Source organism: Mus caroli, unplaced genomic scaffold (genome assembly GCF_978045245.1).
Source record: "Mus caroli unplaced genomic scaffold, Mus_caroli_1 scaffold_12, whole genome shotgun sequence".
Classification (NCBI taxonomy): Eukaryota; Metazoa; Chordata; class Mammalia; order Rodentia; family Muridae; genus Mus; species Mus caroli.
The window spans coordinates 65,467,180-65,473,387 of record NW_028227267.1 but is presented as its reverse complement, the minus strand read 5'-3'; positions in this window follow the sequence as shown (position 1 = coordinate 65,473,387).

Below are 6,208 nucleotides of genomic sequence, written 5' to 3'. Positions count from 1 at the left end.
AGAGAGAACTCTGCGAACCTGAGATTGAAGTCAGGTCATCCTGTTTGAGAGGGAGGGAACCTCTGTTCTTCACTGGTGCCTTGTGGGTATGGTTTAAAATGTTCTACATGTGGGAAGGCTGGTGTCCAGCGTGGCAGTGGCAGGGAGAGGTTGGTAGGTTGTTGAGAGGTGGCAGGTCCTTGGGACATGCTCTCAAAACAGTGAACACTGGTCTCATGGAGTTTGCTCCTTGGAGAAGGCTGTGAAAGAGCAACTCACACACACACACACACACACACACACACACACACACTCACACCATACTCATATACACACACTCACACACACTCACACCATACACACACACATACTCATACCATACACACACACACACACATACACACACACCCTCACCTGCACACACACACACACACACACACACACACATTCAAGGCTGGCTTCTGCCTCACCATAGGCTCCTACCATGTGCCTATCAATCTCATGATGCAGTCTGGGGCAGGACCTGAGAGAGCGCTTGCTAGAGCAAAGAGAGATACCCAATCTTGGATTTTTAACTTTTAAAAATGTAAGCTTAGTGAACTTCTTTTTACACCATTCAGTGTAAGGCATTTTGTAACTGCAACCAAGAGACCCAACAATTCACCTGCTTCAGTTCAAACAGGAAGGACCTCACAGGAAGACGGTCCTCCCTTGAAGTGAGTTTGAGACTGGACAAGAGAAAAATAGAAGGGTATATCCGAGTTGTGCTGATACACACCTGCCTCTAATCCTAGGAGGCAGGGCAAGCTGATCTCTGTTTGAGGCCAGCCTGGTCCGTACAGTGTGTTCTGTTCAGAATCATTTTCAAAATAATATTTTGCTGGGTTTGGTGGAGCCTGCCTGCCATCTCAGCATTCAAGAGGCTGAGACAGGAGGAGGTTCAAGAGTTCAAGAGCAGCATGGACCACTGTCTCAAAACAAGGATTCCCACATCAGACACAAACAAGAATCAGAAACAGTTACATCTTAGAATAACTGTGTACTCTTTGCCCTGAACAGAAGACCGGCAAACAAGGTTAGTGGGTTTATAGTCTAGCCTGACACATTTGTAAAGGTGGTCTTAGGTAAAGTCTCCAGCTTTCCTACTTTCTTCACCTTTGCAAGGATGCTTTGCCTTGCATGGCAATTAAGTCTGACATCAGTGGGTGCTCAGCCCTGTTTAGCACTTAGTGTTTTCCTAGGAACTTTTGTGCCTCTGGGGTTCTGTCTTCTGGTCACACTTAGCCATCAGGAAATGGGTGGACTTCACCTGACTGAGAAGAAACAAGGAACTCTGCTAACAGCCAAACCTGGAAGCTTTGGCAAAGAGGTTCAAGGAAAGTGTAGCAGTCCTCCGCCCCAAGGAGAAAAATGGAAGCAATGGCGTCCCCTGGTGGTCACTTGAAGTTCTGCAAGCAATAACAATTGCCTTGCTTTCAAAGCATGTTGACTTCATATGTGACCCTTCCACAGAGGTTTGTGAGATTGATTCTCAACACAGACTACCTCTGAACGCGGACCCGAGTCTCATGGGCAACTGTGATGTTTTGTATATGTCAGACATTTTAAAGAGTCGGGAAATTCCTTACTTATCGAACTTCCCCTGTGAGGCTGTGATGAAGCGCCACATCGAGTCAGAGAGCGGGGCACCAGGTGAGAATCCTTGGCAAAATGGCTGCATTTGCTTGGGCATTACCCTCAAACCCAGAATCCTTCGATGATTGTGGAAAGCGTCGGGATTTCATGGAAAGCAGCGAATGCAGAGAAGCCTCAACTCCGGCTTCCCCTTATTCATTCAGGATACATTTTTAATCTCCTTGGCCTTGAGTCTATTTGGCGAGCTTGGTTCTTCCATCCTAAACCCTTGGTTTCCATGCGGTTTGTGCCCTGTCTTGCCTCTCTGCATTCTTCTGTGTAGATATCCTGTTTTTTTTTTTTTTTTTTTTTTTTCTTCCACTCAGCCAAATTCTACTCCCCAGTCCAGGGGCCTTGTCCCATGCCCTTTTTCTTTGCAGATATCGCTTGGTCTACTTGGACTTGATTGTTTTGTAGGCATCTTTTGTCTTGTTGTTGCTTTTCGAATTACCTGCCTATGTTCCTTGTTAGTTGTTTTGTTTTGTTTGTTTTTGTTTTGGGGTTTTTTTGAGACAGGGTTTCTCTGTATAGCCCTGGCTGTCCTGGAACTCACTTTGTAGACCAGGCTGGCCTCGAACTAGGTTAAGAACCTTGTTTGGTTACTATTACAACAGCCACAATAGCTGTGGCTTTAAGATGAAGAAAGCTACTGTTGCTCTCAGGTAGGTAGCAGTTGAGGAGTAAATGGATAAAAGCTGATACAGTTTCACTTTTTAGCCACTTACTGTGTTAGGCATTAGGCTTCTCCCACCAGATTGATCTTTCAGCATCTAAGATCACTGCAGCTCCCCCCACCATTTCCTCAGTATTCCAGCCAGCCACAGGAAGAGGACAGAAGATCCCTTCTGCTGAAGGCAACCCCGGAAGGCACACCCATTATTTTCTGCACATATCTTTTAAGTCAGAACAGTGTTGCTTGACTGCTGCCAACTGAACAGAAGGCTGGAAAAAAACACAATCTTCAGCTGAGAGGTGTGCGAGACTAAAACTTGGGGTTCAGTGACTGAAGAAAGAATAAGGAGAGAAACAGTGGGCGCTAGCCAGACCCCTCTGCCAAGGGTGTCCCTTCTGTAAGCACTGTTAGGAACTGTGTCTCACCAGTGAATTAAATGATGGCCTTGCCCTAGCTAGAGTGAAGTGTATCCCTTTCTTGGTGCAGGGGAAAGTGTGTTAAACTCAGCAGAGATCACAAAGGATCTGTGAGTGCATTCGTGCGAGTGTGTGTTCTTATACATGTGGTTAGGAGCATGCGAGTGTGTGCAGCCAGAGGACAATGCTACTCTTTTTTTTTTTTTTTTTTTTTGGATTTATTTTATGTATATGAGTACACTGTTGCTCTCTTCAGACACACCAGAAGAGGGCATTAGATTCCATTACAGATGGTTGTGAGCCACCACGTGGGTACTGGGAATTGAACTCAGGACCTCTAGAAGAGCAGCCAGTGCTCTTAACCGCTGAGTCATCTCTCCAGCCCCCAAAATGTGACTTTTCTGTAAGATTCCAACCCCACAAGTCAAAGCCTGGGGAATGTGCAAGAAACCTAACCAGCAACAATTCCCTCACCAAATACCACCCAGGGTCCCAGCTCCGGCACAGGCTGAGGGTGGAAATACAATGTCCAGGCCAGACCTGCTTTGTTTAGAAATGACAGACAGGAAGGGCGAGTGCTTTCTGAGGCTGTCCTCAGGGCTCTAAGAGCAGCCTGGACATTGAGACAGGCGTCCCCGGGGACTGTGTAGATGAGGCGTGAGGGACAGAGAAGGACAACAAACAAGAGCTATGATGAAAAGTTTGGCCCACTAAAGGCTTTACTCAGGATTCCATTTCCAGGAAGGCAGGTTCCAGGCAATTAAGCTGAGCTGGTGAGAGGAGAAGTCACCTAGGTATGGTAGGGAGGAGGCAGGCTGGACTGAGATCTACTTCAAAGGCCAGCCCCTGAGACCCAGAGAGCATTCAGAGGCTCCTGTCAGCTGCTGGGCAGATCTTGTCTCTCTTACCCTGGAATCTGGACAGCATCAAGCAGATCCTGCCTTTCTTTCCCTCAGGTTGAGGCTGGGGGCTGGACATTGCTAGAGGCACCTAAATAGGATCTAGTGGAAGGCAGTCAAGAGCTGCTCACTGAATGTAGGACCTGCTCCCCCCGAGGCTTAGAATACACAGAAATATATACAAACAAGAACATGAACAGAGCAAGAGCTAACAATAACAACAAATTCAACTGTAGCTTGCCCTGGCACCCAGAGGTGCCGCAGTACCTTCTCCTGCCCGATGCCACCCCACCCTCTCTGTGCTTTTTATCTTAGGTGTTCTAGTGTTTTGCCTGCATGCCACTGGCCTTCAGAAATCATAAGACATTGGGTCAGGGGAGGGGGGGATACAATAGGGGGTTTCCGGGGCAGGGGGACTGGGAAAGGGGATAAAATTGGAAATGTAAATAAAATAGCCACAAAAAAAAAAAAAGCATTGGATCACCTAAACTCTAGTTTAAAAAGATGTGGCTGGGAACTGAACTAGGGTCCTCTGAAAAAGCAGCAAATGTTCTTCGCTGCCTCTCCAGTTCCTCTGTGCTAAGAAAAACAAAACGATATCCTAAAAAACTCAAAAGAAAACAGGCTGTCTTGTGTCCCAAGTTGACCTCATACTCAGGGCTTAGTATGCAGCCTTGAACTCTGATCCACTCAAGTCAACCGAGCCACATCCCCAGCCTTGGCCCTTTAACATTATATGATCCTGTTTTAATTCATTACATCAATAGAAATCAGCACTGGGGTTGTAGATCAGCCATAGAGCACTTGCCTGGCATGTGTGGGGCCCTGAGTTCAATCCCTATTAATACACACACATACATACATATACATACATGCACACACACATACATGCACACACATATACACACAAACACACATACATGCACACACATATACACACAAACACACATACATGCACACACATATACACACAAACACACATACATGCACACACATATACACACACACATACATGCACACACATACATATACACACATACAGACACACATACACATACACAGACAGACAGACAGACACACACACACACACTGCTCACAAATGAATAGAAATCCACCAGCAGATCACTGCCTACCAAGTCACAGTAGCAAGAAGAGACAAATCTCAGATGGAGAGTACAGCGATACCCACGAGAAATGGCACCATTAAAGCAGTGTTATGGTCCCCAGCTAGAAATGTCCTATACTGCCAGCTAACACATGCATTAAAGTACACACAGGGACCTAGTGACTTCCAATGCAGCAAACCAACTAGCCCAAGTTACATCTAACAGCCTGGAGGAATCCCCACACAGCATGGGGAAAAAGGGAGGCCACTCACTAAAGAATCCATGCAGAGGATGATTCCCAGTATCCTTCAGAGCCAGACACAATTAAACCACAGCTTAAAGCAGCATCCACAGGACCAGATCCATAATAGAAATCCTAAAATCTCCCTCTCTGCAGCTGGACCGGCTTCTGAGGTGTGTGTGTGGGGGAGAGGGTGGGATCCGAGCTGCAGGGGAACTAGCACCCCAGGTTTGATCACAGTAAATTGTTGACAGATCCTGTTTACCTTACAAGTGTTCTTTAAACAGCATCTAGATGTTTTCTGTAGCATTCTGGACATAGCACCTATATGTCTCTAGTTTTAAAAATTAGAGGGCATGTCTAGGCAACAGAGAGCTGCCCAGAGTTAGGTTAATGGTCAGAGTTCTAGCTCCTTAAGTCTTACAGATGGAGAGACCAAGCTCAGAGAGGTTAGAAGACTCACCGAAGGTCACAGAGCATGCTCAGAATTAAACTCAGACCAGAGTAATGGACACAACTGCCTCCTAACTCTCTATCACCCTTCTGAAAGGAGGACCAAGGAGCACCGACTTTAAACCTCCTCTTCCAGTAAAGTGATTCATAAGGCAAATATTCAAAGACTGGGGATTCTAGGTGCTTTTCAAATGGAAGTTTTAAAAGCATTAAGTAAACTCTCCAACTCTGAATGATGATGAGAGTGGTGGTGATGATGAGGAAGAGGAGGAGGAGGAAGAGGATCATGATGGTAACCATTTAAAACTAAATACCTCAAATCTCTCACACCTCCCACAACTCCTGTCTAGACTCTATTTGGTACATGGCCTGGGAACCAGTGAGCTTAAAGGGAGGTGGGGGGTGGAGGTGGGGGATGGGCTGGGAGATGAAGGATCAGGAGCCAGGAAGTCTGCAAATGTATTGACTCTCCCACCTGGCCTAGGTGAAGCCTAGGCTGGGGACAGTCAGGACAGGAACCTTGGCTATCTCGCTGAGAGCTTTTTCTGTTTTGTTTAGAGATCAATTGCTTCCCATTTGGGGGACTTGTGAACACTAAGAGGTGAGAGGAGTGCCAGCTCTGAAGGTTGCAGATAAGACAGGATTGCTTACAGAGTGGCCCCCCTCTCTCGCCAAAGCCCAGGAGGACCAGCAGTTCCCAGTAGGGGAACTCACAAAGCCTGCAGCTTTTAGTAGTGGGCAGACTTCAGGAAAGACTGACAGTTTGG